A 20747-nucleotide genomic window follows, 5' to 3' on the forward strand; every position below is an offset into this window, starting at 1 on the left:
TGATAACAGGGGGGCAGTGCTGTGTGGTGGGTTGGTAGAGGACTTTTGTCTTACGGATGTTTAGTGTAAGGCCCATGCTCTCATACACCTCGGTGAGGGTGTTGACGATGGCTTGGAGTTCGGCCTCCGAGTGTGCGCAGACGCAAGCATCGTCTGCATACTGTCATTTGATGACGGAGGATGGGACGACCTTGGATCTGGCCTGGAGGCGGCAGAGGTTGAACAGATTCCTGTTTGTCCTGTAATTTAGCTCCACTCCAGCGGGGAGCTTGCCGAGGGTGAGATGGAGCATTGCTGCAAGGAAGATCAAGAAGAGCGTTGGTGCGATGACACAACCTTGCTTGATCCCGGTCCGGATGTGGATTGGGTCTGTGATGAATCCGTTGGTCAGGATCACGGCTTGCATGTCATCGTGGAGCAGGCGGAGGATGGTGACCAACTTTTGAGGGCAGCCGAATCCGAGGAGGACACTCCATAATCCCTCACAGTTGACAGTGTTGAAGGCTTTTTTGAGGTCAAAGACCATGCACAAGGGTTGGTGCTGTTCCCTGCATTTCTCTTGTATTTGATGTGCGGTGAAGATCATGTCCATTATGCCCCTTAGTGGGCGGAATCCACATTGTGACTCTGGGAGGAGCTCTTCAGCCACAGGGAGAAGGCGATTGAGGAGGATTCTTGCGATGACTCTCCCGGTGGTCGCTATGTATGTGGTGATATGCCTGCCGTGGTTGAATAGCTGTGAATGTAGGCAAGGCGTGAGATAAGGATGTGAGTGTGAGTAGCTGCAGATGTTTGGTGGGGGAGTGGTGGTTTGTGCAGTGTGCACAGACAGATGTTCAGAGGCTGGTATGTAGGTGGTGTGGAAGCATGTACTTACCTTGACCACCTGACTGAGGTCATTGACTTCTTGCTGCACTGTGTCAAGGTTCAATCTACAAAGGGCTGGCCGACATCTCCTCGGCCACTTCTCGCCACATCGCCCCGAACACCTGTGGTGATAGCCTCCTTCTTGATGCAGGGAACAGCGACTCCCTCCTTCTCTCCACTGCCCCTGCCAATATCTCCAATGCCACATTATTAAAACACGTGGCCCTCTCTCTTGCAGTCGGATTCGCACCAGCCATCACACAAAGGTATCTCAGATTCTGAGAGGTTTGACTCAAGTGCAGCAATGCTGAAACTGAGCAGCAGCAGTTTGAAATTACCTCCTCTTAAAGGGTCCAATTGTGGCCATGACTTGCGTCAATTTTTTTGGAGTAACTTGTTCTTTCTGGCATAAGTTTAAAAAATGCCATTTTCCCCCAAAGATTTGCTCCAGAGTAAGTCAGTTAGGTACGATTTTTTTTAGGTCAGTTTTTTTTTCAAAAGGGGGCGTTCCAAGACACTTACGCCAGTTTGGGCCATTTATGCCACTTTGGCCAGCTAAAACTTACTCCAAATCCACTTAGGTCGGCGTATGTGGCCAGCTCTGAAAAACCTTGCGGGCAGTGAAGAAAAAGCAGCGCACATTCGGCAGAAATTAGGGCAGGGATAGGGGTGGGAAGGGAACTGGCGAGGACCTCAACAACCAAGCACCAAACATTGCAAGGAAAAGCTCCAACAATTAAAATACTAATAAAAATGAAGTAAATCTTACCTTATCTTTGAAGTTGGCCCAGGAAGACAGCGGGCCAGCCTGTGCATGAGGCCATTCGGCCTGGGATAGGGAAGGGAAGACGCGCACAGGGAGTCCAGAGCGACCGGAGAAATGCGGGCTGCTGGCCGCGATGTCACCGGGGCGGTGCTACGCAGTGCCAAGTTTTGCCACTATTGCGCATGCACGCACATCGGGCCAACACCACTGCGCATGTGCGCAGGTGCCAGCACTGTTTTCGGTGCTGGCCTGTTGCTCCGCCCCCCACTTCAGAATGCACGCCACGCTGAGACTCCGGGAACTCGGAAGAGCGGCCAGAATGGGGCGACTTTTTTCCGCCGCCATTTCCAGTGCGCAAAGTCAGCGCACTTAAGGTAAGTGTGCCGAAAAAAGGTGTTGGGCAAAATTGAGCCCTAAGAGCTGGAATGAGCTAGAGGCAAGCATTGAAGACTGATTGCTGAATGCTAAGTCAGCTGAAATTGGGTAACTCTCTGGCAATAGTGCCCCTGCAGTACCCCACTACTGAGGCCATTAGCGCCTCATTTACCGCCTCCTACACTCCTGGGGCAAAACCGCGCAATTTCCCACAATTTTCCAAGCCATTTCGCTGGGTGCTAGCTTTTCAAGAAGTTAGAAGTTAATGCCCCAAACAGGGCACTATTGAATTTCGCCCCCCTAAATGTCTGAAAATATTTTTAGCAAGTTAAACAATGAATACATTTACAGGAACAAAGCTCCTGCACGTCTCCCAGTGTCCTGGGGGGTTAGAAACTGTAAAGTGAGGTCCCAGCGGCCCATTAGCTGTTGAGAATCCATCCTGCCCAGATTGATCATTCTGGCACCACATTTTAGGAAGGTTGTCATGGCCTTAGGGAGAGTGCAGAGGAGGTTTACTAGAATAGTACCAGGGATGCACGGTTTTAGTTATGTGGGGAGATTACAGAAGCTGGGGTTGTTCTCCTTGGAGCAGAGAAGATTACAAGGAGCTTTGATGAAGGTGTTCAAAATCATGAGGGGTTTTGATAGAGTAAATGAGGAGAAATTGTTTCCACTCGCAGAAGAGTCAGTAACCAAGGGACACAAATTGAAGATAATTGGCAAAAGAACCGGAGGTGAGATGAGGATAATCTTTTTTACGCTGCTAGTTGATATAATCTGGAATGCTCTGCTTGAAAGGGTGGTGGAAGCAGATTCAATAATAACTTTCAAAGGAAAATTGGATAAATACATGAAGGGGAAAAATTTGCAGGGCTATGGTGAAAGGGCTGGGGAGTGGGATTAATTGGATAGCTCTTTCAAAGCGCCTGCACAGATACGTTGAGCTCAATGGCCTCCTTCTGCGCTGTAAAATTCTATGATTCTCTGTTGCACCTTTAACATAGTAAAATATCCCAAGACGCTTCACAAGAGCATTATCAGACAAAATTTAACACTGAGCCACATAAGGCGATACTAGGACATGTGACCAAAAGCTTGATCAAAGAGGTAGATTTTAATGAGCGTCTTAAAGGAGGGCTTGACACACTGTTCCAACACACCCAGTGGTAACCCCAAAATAATATTGCTGAATTCACCAAGGCTGGAGGTTAGGAAGACCCAGCTTCACTGGCAAGTTTATTTTAGGGTTGGCACCAGTTGCGGAGGACCCAGACTTTGGGAGCCAGCTGCACTGGCACAGATCTGGCACAATATAAAAGTGGCTTTACAGTTCAAGGCATAGAAAAATAGGTAACAGGACAGGGACGTGGTCTGACCCTGAATGCTGCATTCTCAAAGGAAGTCACAAGTTGATTGTGATCTTTTAATATCCACTGCTCTGCCGAGTCACTTCAACAGCTGTCTGTCTGTACACTGAGACATTAAGAGGAACTATATACAGTTTGCATCATTTTATTGAGGAGATGTTAGTCAGCCATAAGCATGGCCTTGCTGCAGCTGTATCATGACTTGGCTCCACAAACAAGTCTAATAAGCTGAATATTCAAGTATGCGGCCCCGGGTTCAGTTGAATATTCAAATGCCATATTTACTATTCACAGCCGCCCTGTAAGGAAATGGTCAGCAGTGAAATTTGCCTTTACTTTAGGAGTGTGAACCTGTGACACACGAGGGCCTTCTTTTGATGTGTGCGTATGCACAGTTCCAGTTGGGCAATGTAGAAAAAGCTTGTTCTGGGCAGTGTTTTTGAAACCTGGTGATGGGTTTTTTGCTGTTAGTTTTGAAAACAATTTTCTCCTTTTGCCTCTTTAGCTCTCGTTCTGTCATACACCAACACACAAGGTGAATTTAACTATGTAGAAAATATAAAAGGGCTGATTCCCCAATTGGGCGGTTCCAGCGAGGAATGGCACTCACAGAGAAGGCTTATCAGCAAATTACAGGAACGCAACATCTGATTTAAATAGATGTTAAATTAGGCACTGTGGGCCCACCATTTTCTGACCAGTGCTCCCTATGTGTGTGGCTCCTTGTGTGAGTTGCCAATTGTGGACTCAATTGTCTAGAAATTCGTTAAGGCTGTACCCATTTTTCAGATGCAAAATGGGCACCTAAACAACAATATGGGAGGTGGCATACACTCTCATCCTGCGCCAGAAGTGCACTGACCACAATATTGGATAGGGCTGCACCGTAAGACCCAGGGTACATGCCGAACGTATGCTAAACGCTAAATATTCAAATAAGGGTCCTATGTTTATTGCAGTACCCTTTTGTGATATTGGGCTGCCCCAGTGCCTGACTCACCATGGGATAAACTCACCCATCAATTTGTGGTGCTAACAGGCAAGAAGCACCCTTCAGCAATGCTAGTTAAAGGGATCATCCACTATGTAGTGTATAGAAGAACTCCATGAGGCTGAGTACTGTGAGCTAAACTTAGTGTGACCTTAGTCTTCTTTATTACAACTCCAGAATGCCCAAACAACATGGCAGCCAACCTTTTATACTGACCCTGCACGTGTGTGCAGCTGAACATTAGGACTCCAACAGTCGCGCCCTCTGGTGGCAAGTATTACATAGTTACATACATAACATCACTCCTCCCCAAAGTCTTCAGTACAAGTTATTTACAAATTGAGGCGATCCGGAGCCCTTCGCTCCCTGGTTGATCATCTAAGTTCAAACCCTGGCGTGAGTTGGCCGGACCATTGCTGCACTGCACCACGGCTGGTCTGACCGGACTGTCAGGAATGGTGGGTTCATCCTCGTGATTGACAGCGAGGTCGATTGCTGGCTGGGTATGTGTTGGTGGATCGTCGAAGATGATGTCCTCTTCAAGTCGTTCCTGGTTGTCACTAATCGCAATTTGGTCTGATCTAAATGCTTTCTGCACGTTTGGCCATTTGACAGTTTGATTATAAACACCCTATTCCCTTCCTTGGCCAAAACAGCGTCAGCAACCCACTTGGGACCATGACTGTAATTCAGGACAAACACAGGGTCGTTAACATCAATGTCATGTGAAACAGCCACGCGATCGTGGTACATGTTCTGCCGGTGTCGCCGGGTTTCCACATGATCATTGAAATCCAGGTGGACTCGGGAGAGCCTGGTTTTGAGGGCTCTCTTCATTAACAATTCTGCCGGGGGAACCCCGGTGAGCGAGTGGGGTCGCGGCCGGTAACTGAGCAGAATGCGAGACAAGTGGGTCTGCAGGGAGCACGTGTTTCATGCTCTACTTGATTGTTTGGACTGTCCACTCCACTTGACCATTAGACGCGGGCTTAAACGGAGCAGACCTGACATGCTTGATGCCATTGTGGGTCATAAACTCGTTGAATTCTGAGCTGGTCAAACATAATCCTTTGTTGCTGACAAGAACGTCGGGCAAGCCATGGATGGCGAACATGGCCCGGAGGCTTTCAATGGTGGCTGTGGACATGCTGGATGACATGATTACGCATTCAATCCATTTAGAATAAATGTCCACAACTACTAAAAACATCTTTTCCAGAAAGGGGCCAGCAAAATCTACGTGGATCCTGGACCACGGTTTGGAGGGCCATGACCACAGACTCAGTGGAGCCTCCCTTGGTGCATTGCTCAGATGCGAGCAAGTGTTGCACTGATACATGCATGACTCCAAGTCCGAGTCAATGTCGGGCCACCAAATATGCGACCTGGCAATTGCCTTCATCATGACAGTGCCTGGGTGGGTACTGTGTAGGTCGCGTACAAACATTTCCCTGCCTTTTCTTGGCAAAACCACGTGATTACCCCAGAAGAGACAATCCGACTGGATGGACATTTCATCTTTGCGTCGGTGAAACAGCTTAATTTCATCTTACATTTCCCCGGGAACGGCCGACCAGTTCTCATTTAGGATGCAACTCTTTACTTATAATGGCTGGTCCAGGTCCTGATCTGGCGAGCTGTGACGGGTGACCCCTCCCTCTCAAAAGCATCCATGGCCAGGAGCAAGTCTGCGGATTGTGCCATTTCAACCCCAGTGGTAGAAATGGTAACCGGCTGAGAGCATCGGCACAGTTTTCAGTGCCTGGTCTGTGGCGAATAACAGAGTCATAAGCAGATAATGTTAGTGCCCATCTATGGATGCGGGACAAAGCATTGGTATTTATACCTTTGCTCTCTGAAAAGAGTGAAATGAGCGGCTTGTGGTCAGTTTCAAGCTCAAACTGAAGTCCAAATAGGCAGCTGGGAGAAGAGGGGGGAGGAGGACATTGTGCAGGTCATAACCACAGTCGATCTTCAGGGAGCATTTCTCCTTCCTTCACTGAGGGTCAGTGTCTGATGTGCCTTCACCAAAGAGGCTATCCCTGAGCTATGTCACAACTCCAATCTCGAACCAGGGCATGGACAGCACAGCCTGTAACTGCCAAGGTCGCGTGAACTTTAACTTTTATTCAACAGGCTGCTTCTAGGCTGCAACAGCTGACATCCACAACTTCTCACAGTTTGCAGTCTACCATTGAGGCCACTGAGACTCTAGACCAGGAGGTACACCTATACCTCTTTCCCCATGGACAGAGCAAAGCAAGGCAAGCGCAGTAGTTTTCGCCCACATTCCCGGCTTCCCCAGGATGCAAGGTACCATAGACTACACCCACATTGCCTTGCGTGCTCCCCATCACCATTCTGGCATCTTTGTCATTTGAAAGGGATTCCATTTCCTCAACTTCCAGCTTGTTTGTGACCACAATCAATGCATCATGCAGGCCTGTGCCTGATTTCCTGGCAGCAGCAATAATGAATTCATCCTGCGCGAGTGCTCTGTGCCATCTTTATTCCAACCAGGCCATCAGATTATAGGTTGGCTACTGGGTGGCAAGAGCTAAGCCCTTCAGACTTGGCTCATGATTCCTGTCAGGAACCCAGGCACAATTGCAAAGCTGGCCTACAATGAGAGCCATGCTGCCACCAGAAATGTAATTGAGCAGATAGTCAGCATGCTCAAGCAATGCATCTGCTGCCTGAACCTTTCAGGAGGAACTTTGCAGTACAGTCCTGAGCAGCCTACAGTATCTTGTGGGTTGGGGCTGTCTGGCCCAGATGGCTTTGTGGCACTAATAAGGGCACTAGCAGAGTGGGTGGCAGGGAAGCAGACATGCTGTCGTCCTGAGAGAGGACAGAGGTGCCTCTCCTATGGAGCCAAGGCCACTCTCCTGGGACTGCAGCTCAGTAATCCTATGGCTCTGTGCTAGAATAGAGTGCAGGAGGATATGATGCTGTGGAATCCACTGTCAACACTGGCATCAAAGCCAAGATGATAGCCAATTGAGCTTTCATGACAGTATTATTAGTTGCCATGGAAGTGGTCAGCAGAGGTTCCATCATGGTGGGTGCCATTGTCATGTTCATAGAGCTGATCGCTCAGTCCATTGGGGACAAAATGGTCATCATGCTCTGCGTGAAGCCCCAGCAAAAATTGGAGCTGGACTCCTCCATGCACTGAGCCATTCTGCACAAGTTCGCTACCAGGCTGCCCAGTGCACCTACCATTTCCTTCAGATTTCTTCGGTAGGCTGGGCCTTCAAAGTCAGCATCTGCAGCACAGCTAGTATGTGATCTCATCCTCCAGCAAGCTGGTACCTGTGGTGCTCTATCCCGTGACCTAGTTCATAAACACTGACGCTCAGTGTTTCACCACTTGAAAACCCATCTTCTAGTCTAGCCTCAAAAGTATGCATGGTGCCAATCTCGGAGCTGGCGTTTTCTAGGGTCAGATCGAGTGACAAGACATCTTCAGCAAGGCTACTTCCACTTCCTGAAGCAGCAGAAGTATCTACACATTTTCAGCATCTGAATTGAAAGAGAGGGACAGGGGTTAGGTTTTAGTGTGAAGACAGAGCAGAGCAAGAAGTGGCTGGTGAAAGCATATCATGCATGTCCTGTGTAGTGTGAGATAGAAGTAAGAAGGGAAAAAGAAGATAAGGTGTGAAGAAACCCTGCTTGATATCCCCAGCATTACCACTCACCACAGCCATGATTCTCCCCATGCCTGTGATGGTCAGCACATTTTCTTCGAGAGGGGAGAGGGTGTGCAGGCAGGCTTGGCTTCATCCGGTCTCAAGTTGTGTGTGATTTTTTTCCTGCAAGATAGAAAGGATGTGATAGCGAGTGTCTTGTGAGGTGGTTGGAGAATGAGCCTACATGTAGAGTAGTTATAAAGCAGTGTGTAAGATGTGAGGTTTAGGGAAGTGAGGGTTGCAGTAGTAGTTTGTATGTGAATATGAGAAGCAGGAGGTGGAGTGAAGTGTGGCATAGTGATTGTAGGAGAGTGAAAGGAAGTGGGGGATGGAAGTATTGTGAGTGATGAGGCTGGAGATGTGAGCAGAGAGTAAGAGAGCATTCTAACCTTGACAATTCCAGTGACGTCAGTGATCTTTTAACATTACAACCATGTCCTGTGAGCTAAGCTTCTGGCATTGACCACATCTTCCAACTAGCAGCAGAAGTGTTGCCTAGGAGACTTTCTGACCTCAGGGGGAACAGGATCTCACTCCTCTTGTCCACTGATTGCACCAGGGCCTCCAACGCAGCATCGGAGACCATTGGAGCCCTGTTTGGACATCTTCCAGCCATCTACTTAAATCTGGGCAGTTTCCCATTGTCTGTTGCCAGGAACATAGGAACAGAAGTAGGTCATTCAGCCCCTCAAGCCTGCTCTGGCATTCAATTAGATCATGGCTGATGAGTACCTCAATTCCATTGACCAACCTTAGCTCCATATCCCGTGGTACCCTTACCTAACAAAAATCTATCAATCTCAGTCTTGAAAGCTCCAATTATCCCAGCATCCACAGCCTTTTGGAGAGGGAGTTCTAGATTTCTACTATCCTTTGTGTGAAACAGTGTGTCCTAATTTCTCCCCTAAATGGCGTAGGTCTAATTTTAAGATTATGGCCACTCGTTCTTGATTCCCCCATCAGAGGAAATAGTTTCACTCCATCTACCCTATCGAATCCTTTTAACATTTTAAGCACCTCGATCAGATCACCCCCTAACCCTTCTAAACTCAAAAGAATACAAGCCAGGTTTATGCAACCTAGCCTCATAATTTAATCCTTTAAGTCTGGTATCATTCTGATGAATCTGCGCCGAACCCACTCCAAGGCCTTCCTAAGGTGCGGTGCCCTAAACTGAACGCACTACTCCAGATGGGTCTGATCAAGACTCTATACAACTGAGGCCATAACTTCCTCCCATTTGTATTCCAACCCCTTGCAATAAAAATGAACATCCAATTAGTCATTTTGATTGCTTTTTGTACCTGTTTACTAGCTGTAAATGATTAGTGTACTTGGACTCCCAAATCGTTTTGCTCCTCTAGAGTTCTCAGTATCTCACCATTTAGAAAATACTCTGATTTATCTTTCTTAGATCCTCACATTTGACATTTTAAATTCCATCTGCTATAGTTTTCCCCACTTGTTTAATCTGTCTATGTCCCTTTGTAACTTGCTGCTCCCAACTGCATTACTTACTATCTCTCCAAACTTAGTGCCATCTGCAACTTCCCCACACAACAATCTATTCCTTCATCCAAGTCATTAATAAATATGGTGAACAATTGAGGCCCCAGAACCAACGTTCCCTTTAAGCTGCTCAGCCACATTCTATTGGATGATTGTTGACTTACTCTGATTGATTCATTGCTGGCTTATTCCTATTGGTTCATTGCTGGCTTACTCATATTGGTCCATTACTGGCACACTCCTATTGGTTCATTGCTGGCATTCATCTATTGGTTGCTGACTTACGCCTGGCGGCTGCTTGCAGGTAATGGCAGGTTGACTGGCTGATGGTTAGTGCTTTGGAATGCCTCTTTTCATCCATATAGTTAACTTACTCATAAATATAAAGTCCAGATCTCTAGAAAATACACCAAGTAAAGCGTGAAAAGCAATATTTTATTTTCAGACCCTTCCTAGATCGAAGATCTCGTGCAACATTTCTAAAATTGCCACCACAGTACTGGCCAGTATCCGAGCAGATCATTTCACTACCTAGCCCAGGGACACACATGCCATTTGCAGCCAAGCCCTCCCAGCTTGCTTGCCACCAAGCCTTGAATTAGGTAACTCAGCACAAATCAGGGATCAAACCTGAGATCTTCTTGGATGTGGCTGATACTGCCTGTAGCCGCTGAGATGCAAATGAAGTCTGCAGAATTGCCTTTAAAACCTACCTGCGTGAGTAATGTATTTCACTCCACTTAAGTGCACTGTCTGCTAATAGGATTACAATGAAAATCACCCAACATTCTTTGTACCAAAGGACATGTCCAAGACACAGAGTCAGACTCTGGCCCTCGAACAAGTACTGCCTGGCCTGTGAAGCTCCAGCTGGATTTTCTCTCTTTGCATGTTTATGCATATAACCTGTTACTTGTTTATTGCCCTTTTCATACAGGGATTTTGTAACAGTCTATTCTGGTGTATTTTCAGTGCCACTGGTCCAGCTGACTGAATCTCCTTTGTGATTGGATGTTACCAAGGTCTGTCACCTACTGTAGGCCCACAGACAGTGTAGCACTGCAAATATAGGAGGTGGATTATGTCCTTCCTCTGTGAGCAGAGACAATGGTGGATTAGTCCAGGGCTATTTAAACTGCCTGAGCAGGAGGATTGCTTGGTGGATTCAGATCAATCAAAGTGCCACCTTTTTGCTGCCTTTACCAATCCTCCAGGCCCAGGCGGTACTGTTGTAATTGGATTCGATCTTGGAGGTGGTATCATTGGGCGCAACGATAGCAGCAGCCAGAGATCAGAGGCAGCAGACATGAAAGTGGAGGTGGTACTGAAAGCAAAAAAAATGGAGACAAAGTGGAAAAAACTGAGCAGAGATTAAAGCAGATGGTCAGCAACAGTTGAGAATTTGGATTCTAGCATTAGGATTTGGATTTCCGGCATTGGGAATTTGGATTTCCGGTATTGGGAATTTAGATTCCAATGTTGGGATTTGGATTTCCGGCATTGGGATTTGGATTTCCGCTGTTGGGAATTTGGATTTCCGGTATTGGGAATTTAGATTCCAATGTTGGGATTTGGATTCAGGTGTTGGGATTTGGATTTCCATTGTTGGGAATTTGGATTCCAGTGTTGGGATTTGGATTCAGGTGTTGGGATTTGGATTTCCGGCATTGGGAATTTGGATTTCCGGTATTGGGAATTTAGATTCCAATGTTGGGATTTGGATTCAGGTGTTGGGATTTGGATTTCCGGCATTGGGATTTGGATTCCAGTGTTGGGATTTGAATTCCGGTGCTGGGATTTGGATTTCCGGTATTGGGAATTTAGATTCCAATGTTGGGATTTGGGTTCAGGTGTTGGGATTTGGATTTCGGCATTGGGATTTGGATTCCAGTGTTGGGATTTGAATTCCGGTGCTGGGATTTGGATTTCCGGCATTGGGATTTGGATTTCCATTGTTGGGAATTTGGATTTCCAGTATTGGGAATTCGGATTCCATGTTGGGATTTACATTCAGGTGTTGGGATTTGGATTTCCATTGCTGGGAATTTGGATTCCAGTGTTGGGATTTGAATTCCGGTGTTGGGATTTGGATTTCTGGTATTGAGAATTTGGATTCCAGTGTTGGGATTTGGATTCCGGTGTTCGGAATTTGGATTCAGGTGTTGGAATTTGGATTCAGGTGATGTGATTTGGATTTCGATGTTGGGATTTGAATTTCCCATTTCCCCACCTTTGACCATATCCTGCTCCTAAATCTATCCCAAAAACTTGGATCCAGTTTCTAACCCATACTTACCCATAACCATGCTCCAAAAGGTAGGATACTGCTGCAATAAAACATTATATAAACCTTGTACTAATTAATAATATGCTGCTTGCACCGACAGCATCACATGGAGTTGATTAATATCCTATTATGCGATTGAAGTGACTGAGCAGGATTTGTTTTCCTAATAAAACAAAACTACAAATGCTGGAAATCAGAAATAAAAGCTGAAATGGGTGGCAGTGCACAACAGGTCTGTCAGTGCCTGAAAAGTTGGATTAATTTATCGGGTGAGGCCCCTTTGTGGAACCCTTGACGGGTCCACCCATGAAATGTTCGCCTGTCCTTTTACAGATCCTGATGGACCTGCTGCATACTTCCAGCACTTTCTGTTTTTAACTCATTTCACTGTCACCTTACAGAGCTCCACACTGCACTCAGATAGATTCAGGAGAAATCCCGCACCACAACAGGCAGGATCGACTGCTGACCTGTGTCCCTCTCTCAAACTGACCCATCTCCAAGGAAACAGTTACAGGAGCTGAAGCTGATAGTGACGAAGGGTTGAATGTTAATCTAATTTAGGCATTCCACATCTGGAAAATGTTAGGTACATCAGTGCGGATTTTGCAACTCAGAGAGGCGAAACTGTCCTTTTATATCATCATCATCATCGTAGGCAGTCCCTCGGAATCGAGGAAGACTTGCTTCCACTCTTAACATGAGTTCTTAGGTGGCTGTACAGTCCAATACAAGAACCACAGTCTCTGTCACAGGTCGGATAGATAGTTGTTGAGGGAAAGGGTGGGCAGGGAGCCTGGTTTTCCGCACGCTCCTTCTGCTGCCTGCGCTTGATTTCTTCATGCTCTCGGCGACGATACTCGAGGAGCTCAGCGCCCTCCCGAATGCACTTTCTCCACTTAGGGCGGTCTATGGCCAAGGACACCCAGGTGTCAGTGGGGATGTCGCACTTTATCAGGGAGGCTTTGAGGGTGTCCTTGTAACATTTCCTCTGCCCGCCTTTGGTTCGTTTGCTGTGGACGAGTTCCGAGTAGAGCGCTTGCTTTGGGAGTCTCGTGTCTGGCATGCGGACTATGTGGCCTGCCCAGCGGAGCTGATCAAGTGTGGTCAGTGCTTCAATGCTGGGGATGTTGGCCTGGACGATGACGCTAATGTTTGTGTGCCTCTCCTCCCAGGGGATTTGCAGGATCTTGCGGAGACATCGCTGGTGGTATTTCTCCAGCGACTTGAGGTGTCTACTGTACATGGTCCACGTCTCTGAGCCATACAGGAGGGCAGGTATTACTACGGCCTTGTAGACCATGAGCTTGGTGACAGTTTTGAGGGCCTGGTCTTCAAATACTCTTTTCCACCATGTAACCGGCGATGACAACATCACTGTGAGCGACGGCCCCTCACCATCCCGTGCCGACCTATTAACCCCCCCCGCGGGTTAAATTGCCCGTGGGCCATGAGGCTGCCGCAGGCGGATGTCAAGGCCAGCTTCGTGTGTCACGAAGCTGGCCGATCCGCTCTCGCAGCGGTGCTTAAAGTGGAGGTCGCCAGCGTCCTGGGCCGCCATCTTTTTTTGTCGGCTGACTCTCGGGTCCTAGCATGGTCTGGGCTGCCATTATTCAGCCAGGCACTCCGTCTTGGCTGCCGGGCTGCTGGCCAAGTCGCACACTGCGCTGGTAGCCCAATGGAGGCCATCAGAGGCCATGCAGAGTGCACAACGGCCATCCCATTTCAGCGAAGGGGAGGGACGTTGAAGCGCATCAGTGCTACGCGGAGCATCTGTGTAGTGTTTGAGTCCCCTCCCCAGTGGAGTCCTTGTTACCGCCCCCAAAGGTAATGGAGTGCAGGAGATTGTGCTCCACTTCCTTTGAGGGGCGGTAACCCCGATTCAGTGGTGGTGGGGTGGGACTTCTGTGCCAGGTGCTAAAAGTCCCGGCCCCGGAAGGTTACCGCCCCCAATTGGGGCGTAGGGCAATTCTGCCCCCCATCTCTCTCAATACAGAGCCAAGAATGGACAGAAAACGGTTTGGGATGAACTGACCCGCGGACCAGAATTCTCAATTTGTGTTCCTGGTGCTCTGTGTTAGGAGTGCCAATTTGTAAAAATCAATTACAGGTTCTCACTGTTTTAAATCACAGGTGTGTTACTGTTTATTGAAGTTCAATATTTTGAGAGATTAGAACCCTATTTTGTACCCCTGAGTACTAACTGAGTGGTATTATTTTACCCCCTGCCCCCCCACACACACCCTGTGTTTTAGTGAGTACATCACAGTTGCTCTGTGTTTTTAAAGGAATTATTTATTAATTTATTCTGCCCTTGGCAGCTCTCACTGTAGTATGCAATCTTCCCGTACCTCGTTTAAGGAGTTATTATCTTTGAAATTCTCTACCCCTGAGGGCTGTGGATGCTCAGTTGTTGTGTATATTCAACAGAGATCGATAGATTTTTGGACACTAAGGGGAGCGAGGGATATGCGATACAGCGGGAAAATGGAGTTGAGGTGGAAGATCAGCCATGATCTTACTGAATGGTGGAAAGCTCAAAGGGCCGTATGGTCCACTCCTGCTCTTATTTCTTATGTTCATATTATTTTTGGATGATCTTAGACAATGAGTGTTGGTAGGCTATTTGAGCATGGGGGACTTCACAATCACATCAATCCTGCCCATACGGAGGCTGCAATTTTGCCACCCGTGGTGAGATCAGGACAGCTGACATCGGTGGCATGTGGGAAACCCACTCCCAGCTCCATCCCGTCCTCTTGAAGCAAACTTCCCTTGATGGGGCTTGTTAAGCCTGCCCTGCGAGGTTCCCGGCCAATTAACAGGAAGCGGGTCCGATGATGTCTTTTGATGATGCTCATCAGCTGGTTTCCTTAATGTGTTCTGCAGCATTGAGCTGCTGCAAAAGCTGACATGCACTGCACAGAGGTGCACGGCTGCACCCAAGCTCTCCCATCCCTCCCTCCAGATGCTTTGGAGGGAGTCACAGCATGCAGGGAGGTTCTCTTCCCTCTCAATGGGCAGAAGAAACCTCCGCAGGACACCAATGCAGCCTGGTTGCAAATTGCACAGGAGGGCACAAGCAGGGATGCCATCAGGAGGACCAGGTTGCAGTGGTGCAAACTTTCAATGATCTCAGTAGACCACGAAATGTTACCTGAAAGCCACACTCAACCTCAGCCTGCTGTGCCACTCATCACATCCCCATCACTCTGCCTTCCCTACCCTACTCCTGCACATCCTTACTCACACCAACTTACCTTGCACCTCCATCCATCCCTCCCTCTCTATCTACATTATCAGTTCCCCATCTCACTAGCCACCCCTCACAATCCCCCTCATCCTTGTCCAATCATACCAGCTAACAACACAAAAGGGTAGGCACTTAGGTCCTTTAGCCAATGTTCATGTAAAGTTTATGTTGATGTGTTGTCAAACATTGAAATCTTTATTTTTATTACATTGTGTTCTTGGACAGATTTGTGTGATTCTTTGGAAGTGGCTTAGTGAGTTGCAGTGAATGGTGAGACATAATGGTCCCTCCTGCAATGGTGATGAGTGTAAAAGGAATAGCTTGGGCATTGCATGGATGCTTGATGAAACTGGTGTGGGATGGTGCCAACCTGGTGTATCATGTAGCAGCCAGGGTGTAAAGCATCAAGTGAAGTAAATGTGGCCATGGTGAGGCCAGCCCTGGTCTGCTGGGCAGAAATGTGGTCAGGTGCTGATGCCCTGTGTCCTGTGCAGCATTAGTTGATTGTGGAGAAGGTTGGTGTTGTAATTGGTAATGCTGGCGTGTTTAGTGATGTTGGTGTTGGGGCTGATCATAAGAACATAAGAACATAAGAATTAGGAACAGGAGTAGGCCTTCTAGCCCCTCGAGCCTGCTTCGCCATTCAAAAAGATCATGGCTGATCTGGCCGTGGACTCAGCTCCACTTACCCGCCCGCTCCCCATAACCCTTAATTCCCTTATTGGTTAAAAATCTATCTATCTATGACTTGAATACATTCAATGAGCTAGCCTCAACTGCTTCCTTGGGCAGAGAATTCCAGATTCACAACCCTCTGGGAGAAGAAATTCCTTCTCAACTCGGTTTTAAATTGGCTCCCCCGTATTTTGAGGCTGTGCCCCCTAGTTCTAGTCTCCCCAGCCAGTGGAAACAACCTCTCTGCCTCTATCTTGTCTATCCCTTTCATTATTTTAAATGTTTCCATAAGATCACCCCTCATCCTTCTGAACTCCAACAAGTACAGACCCAGTCTACTCAATCTATCATCATAAGGTAACCCCCTCATCTCTGGAATCAACCTAGTGAATCGTCTCTGTACCCCCTCCAAGGCTAGTATATCCTTCCTTAAGTAAGGTGACAAAAACTGCACGCAGTACTCCAGATGCGGCCTCACCAATACCCTGTACAGTTGCAGCAGGACCTCCCTGCTTTTGTACTCCATCCCTCTCGCAATGAAGGCCAACATTCCATTCGCCTTCCTAATTATCTGCTGCACCTGCAAACTAACTTTTTGGGATTCATGCACAAGGACCCCCAGGTCCCTCTGCACCGCAGCATGTTGTAATTTCTCCCCATTCAAATAATATTCCCTTTTACTGTTTTTTTTCCCAAGGTGGATGACCTCACATTTTCTGACATTGTATTCCATCTGCCAAACCTTAGCCCATTCGCTTAACCTATCTAAATCTCTTTGCAACCTCTGTGTCCTCGACACAACCCACTTTCCCACTAATCTTTGTGTCATCTGCAAATTTTGTTACACTACACTCTGTCCCCTCTTCCAGGTCATCTATGTACATTGTAAACAGTTGTGGTCCCAGCACCGATCCCTGTGGCACACCACTAATCACCGATTTCCAACCCAAAAAGGACCCATTTATCCCGACTCTCTGCTTTCTGTTAGCCAGCCAATTCTCTATCCATGCTAATACATTTCCTCTGACTCCGCGTACCTTTATCTTCTGCAGTAACCTTTTGTGTGGCACCTTATCGAATGCCTTTTGGAAATCTAAATACACCACATCCATCGGTACACCTCGATCCACCATGCTCGTTATAACCTCAAATAATTCCAGTAAATTAGTTAAACATGATTTCCCCTTCATGAATCCATGTTGCGTCTGCTTGATTGCACTATTCCTATCTACATGTCCCACTATTTCTTCCTTAATGATAGTTTCAAGCATTTTCCCCACTATAGATGTTAAACTAACCAGCCTATAGTTACCTGCCTTTTGTCTGCCCCCTTTTTTAAACAGAGGCATTACATTAGCTGCTTTCCAATCCGCTGGTACCTCCCCAGAGTCCAGAGAATTTTGGGAGATTATAACGAATGCATCTGCTATAACTTCCGCCATCTCTTTTAATACCCTGGGATGCATTTCATCAGGTCCAGGGGACTTGTCTACCTTGAGTCCCATTAGCCTGTCCAGCACTACCTCCCTAGTGACAGTGATTGTCTCAAGGTCCTCCCTTCCCACATTCCTGTGACCAGCAAATTTTGGCATGGTTTTTGTGTCTTCCACTGTGAAGACCGAAGCAAAATAATTGTTTAAGGTCTCAGCCATTTCCACATTTCCCATTATTAAATCCCCCTTCTCATCTTCTAAGGGACCAACATTTACTTTAGTCACTCTCTTCCGTTTTATATATCAGTAAAAGCTTTTACTATCTGTTTTTATGTTTTGCGCAAGTTTACTTTCGTAATCTATCTTTCCTTTCTTTATTGCTTTCTTAGTCATTCATTGCTGTCGTTTAAAATTTCCCCAATCTTCTAGTTTCCCACTCACCTTGGCCACCTTATACGCATTGGTTTTTAATTTGATACTCTACTTTATTTCCTTGGTTATCCACTGCTGGTTTTCCCTTCTCTTACCGCCCTTTTTCACTGGAATATATTTTGTTGAGCACTATGAAAGAGCTCCTTAAAAGTCCTCCACTGTTCCTCAATTGTGCCACCGTTTAGTCTGTGTCCCCAGTCTACTTTAGCTAACTCTGCCCTCACCCAACTGTAGTCCCCTTTGTTTAAGCATAGTACGCTCATTTGAGACACTACTTCCTCATCCTCAATCTGTCTTACAAATTCAACCAGACTGTGATCACTCATTCCGAGAGGATCTTTTACTAGGAGATCGTTTATTATTCCTGTCTCATTACACAGGACCAGATCTAAGATAGCTTGCTCCCTTGTAGGTTCTGTAACATACTGTTCCAAGAAACAATCCCATATGAATTCCTCCTCCAGGCTACCCCGTGCAATTTGATTTGACCAATCGATATGTAGGTTAAAATCCCCCATGATTACTGTCATTCCTTTTTCACATGCCTCTATTATTCCCTTGATTATTGTCCGCCCCACCGTGAAGTTATTATTTGGGAGCCTATAAACTACACCCACCAGTGACTTTTTCCCCTTACTATCTCTAATCTCCACCCACAATGATTCAACATTTTGTTCATTAGAGCCAATATCGTCTCTCACAACTGCCCTGATATCATCCTTTATTAACAGAGCTACCCCACCTCCTTTCCCTTCTTGTCTATCCTTCCGAATTGTCAGATACCCCTGTATGTTTAATTCCCAGTCTTGGCCACCCTGCAACCACGTTTCTCTAATGGCCACCAAATCATACCCATTTGTAATGATTTGTGCCGTCAACTCCTTTATTTTATTTCAAATGCTGCGTGCGTTTAGGTAGAGTGTTTTAATACTAGTTTTTAAACCATGATTTTTAGTTTTGACCCCTCCTGCAGCTCCTTTATATTCATACATATTGTCCCTTCCTATCACCTTGTGGTTTACACTTACCCCAGTGCTACTCTGCTTTGTTGCATCCTGCATTTTGCGTTCTTTCTTGGGGTCCTGTTCATCTGCACTCTTACCCACTCTAACTAGCTCAGAGCCCTCTCCTGGGTTCCGAATAATCCTCGCACTGAGGCACCGAGCTTTCAGGCTTGCCTTTTTATTACACTTTGACCCTTTACAATTTTGCTGTACATTGGCCCTTTTTGTTTTTTGCCTTGGGTTTCTCTGCCCTCCACTTTTACTCATCTCCTTTCTGTCTTTTGCTTCTGTCTCCATTTTGTTTCCCTCTGTCTCCCTGCATTGGTTCCCATCCCCCTGCCATATTAGTTTAACTCCTTCCCAACAGCACTAGCAAACACTCCCCCTAGGACATTGGTTCCGGTCCTGCCCAGGTGCAGACCGTCCAGTTTGTACTGGTCCCACCTCCCCCAGAACCGGTTCCAATGCCCGAGGAATTTGAATCCCTCCCTGCTGCACCACTGCTCAAGCCACGTATTCATCTGCGCTATCCTGCGATTCCTACTCTGACTAGCACGTGGCACTGGTAGCAATCCCGAGATTACTACTTTTGAGGTCCTACTTTTTAATTTAGCTCCTAGCTCCTGAAATTTGTCTGGTAGGACCTCATCCCTTTTTTTACCTATGTCGTTGGTACCAATGTGCACCACGACAACTGGCTGTTCTCCCTTCCTTTTCAGAATGTCCTGCACCCGCTCCGAGACAACCTTGACCCTTGCACCAGGGAGGCAACATACCATCCTGGAGTCTCGGTTGCGGCCACAGAAACGCCTATCTATTCCCCTTACAATTGAATCCCCTATCACTATCGCTCTCCCACTCTTTTTCCTGCCTTCCTGTGCAACAGAGCCAGCCATGGTGCCATGAACTTGGTTGCTGCTGCCCTCCCCTGATGAGTCATCCCCCTCAACAGTACTCAAAGCAGTGTATCAGTTTTGCAGGGGGATGACCGCAGGGGACTCCTGCACTACCTTCCTTGCACTGCTCTTCCTGCTGGTCTTCCATTCCCTAGCTGGCTGTGGACCCTTCACCTGTGGTAAGACCAGCTCGCTACACGTGCTTCTCACGTCATTCTCGCATCGTGGATGCTCCAGAGTGAATCCACCCTCATCATGGTGGGATTCTGATGACCAAGGTGAGATTTTTTCCTGAATAGATGGCAGGTGAGGTTGAGATTACAGAAGCGATCTGTCAATGATGAGTGAGGTTGCTCCAAGGAGGTGACAGTCAATAGCGAGTTCACTGCAAACACTTCCAAATTATATAAAGCTCAAAAGTTTCTTCAAAATCCTGAAGGCTTCAGATTCTGACATTGGAAATTTGTCAAAAGGTTGGTAAAATTGTAAGTGCCTGATTTTAATCCTCTTCAGTAGCATTCAACTACCTGTTAACTACCTTAATTAACTAGCCTGCAGCTTGGTGTTGGGTCTGTGATACACAGACAGACCCGACAGTTGAAAAACTGATATGGAGGCATGTTTGGAGCGGACTTCGGCCCCGCTGTCAATGAGGGCCATTTTGACAGTGGGCCTGCCTCCAAACCTGCACTCACAGGGCTGCGAAGATTGTGGCCGTAGTGTGTATGCATACACACTTGCAGGCAGGATTACTGAAGAGTGGTCAGGTGCAGGACCATCCACAGGTTTATCACCTCCCTGGCCCAGAGGTGCTGAGGTCTTTTTGATTTGTACAGCTCCAGTCCATGTCATGCCCTTCACGTCCTCAGTGTATTAGTGCAGTGTCTCATGTTCTCGGCCTTTTGGCTAAGATCATGCGTAACTGACCTGACAGGGGAGTAACCATGACCCCAAAGTGGTTCTCCCTGGATCAGGAAGGTGGTTCTCCTATGCTTTTTGGAAATAGGAGGTGGGTGGGGTGGCTTGACCCATCCACCTCCACGGAGGTGTGTGGGGGGCCTGACCCATCCACCTCCATGGCACGAACCTGGTATTGCAGTACTTCCAGGAACGGTGCAGTGGCTCTAGGCCTTTTGGCTAAGAGCATTGGCGCAGAGTGATCCTTGATGTGTGCAAGGTGACCTCTGGCGTTTGTGA

The 20747-nt window shown here is 47.2% G+C and overlaps 1 pseudogene; it reads left to right on the plus strand.

Moving 5' to 3' along the window:
- The first annotated feature begins 20436 nt into the window (after positions 1–20436).
- LOC139274366 (U2 spliceosomal RNA) lies at positions 20437–20674 on the plus strand (annotated as a pseudogene).
- Positions 20675–20747: the final 73 nt, after the last annotated feature.

The sequence above is a fragment of the Pristiophorus japonicus genome, chromosome 9 (genome assembly GCF_044704955.1).
Source record: "Pristiophorus japonicus isolate sPriJap1 chromosome 9, sPriJap1.hap1, whole genome shotgun sequence".
In the NCBI taxonomy this organism is placed as follows: domain Eukaryota; kingdom Metazoa; phylum Chordata; class Chondrichthyes; family Pristiophoridae; genus Pristiophorus; species Pristiophorus japonicus.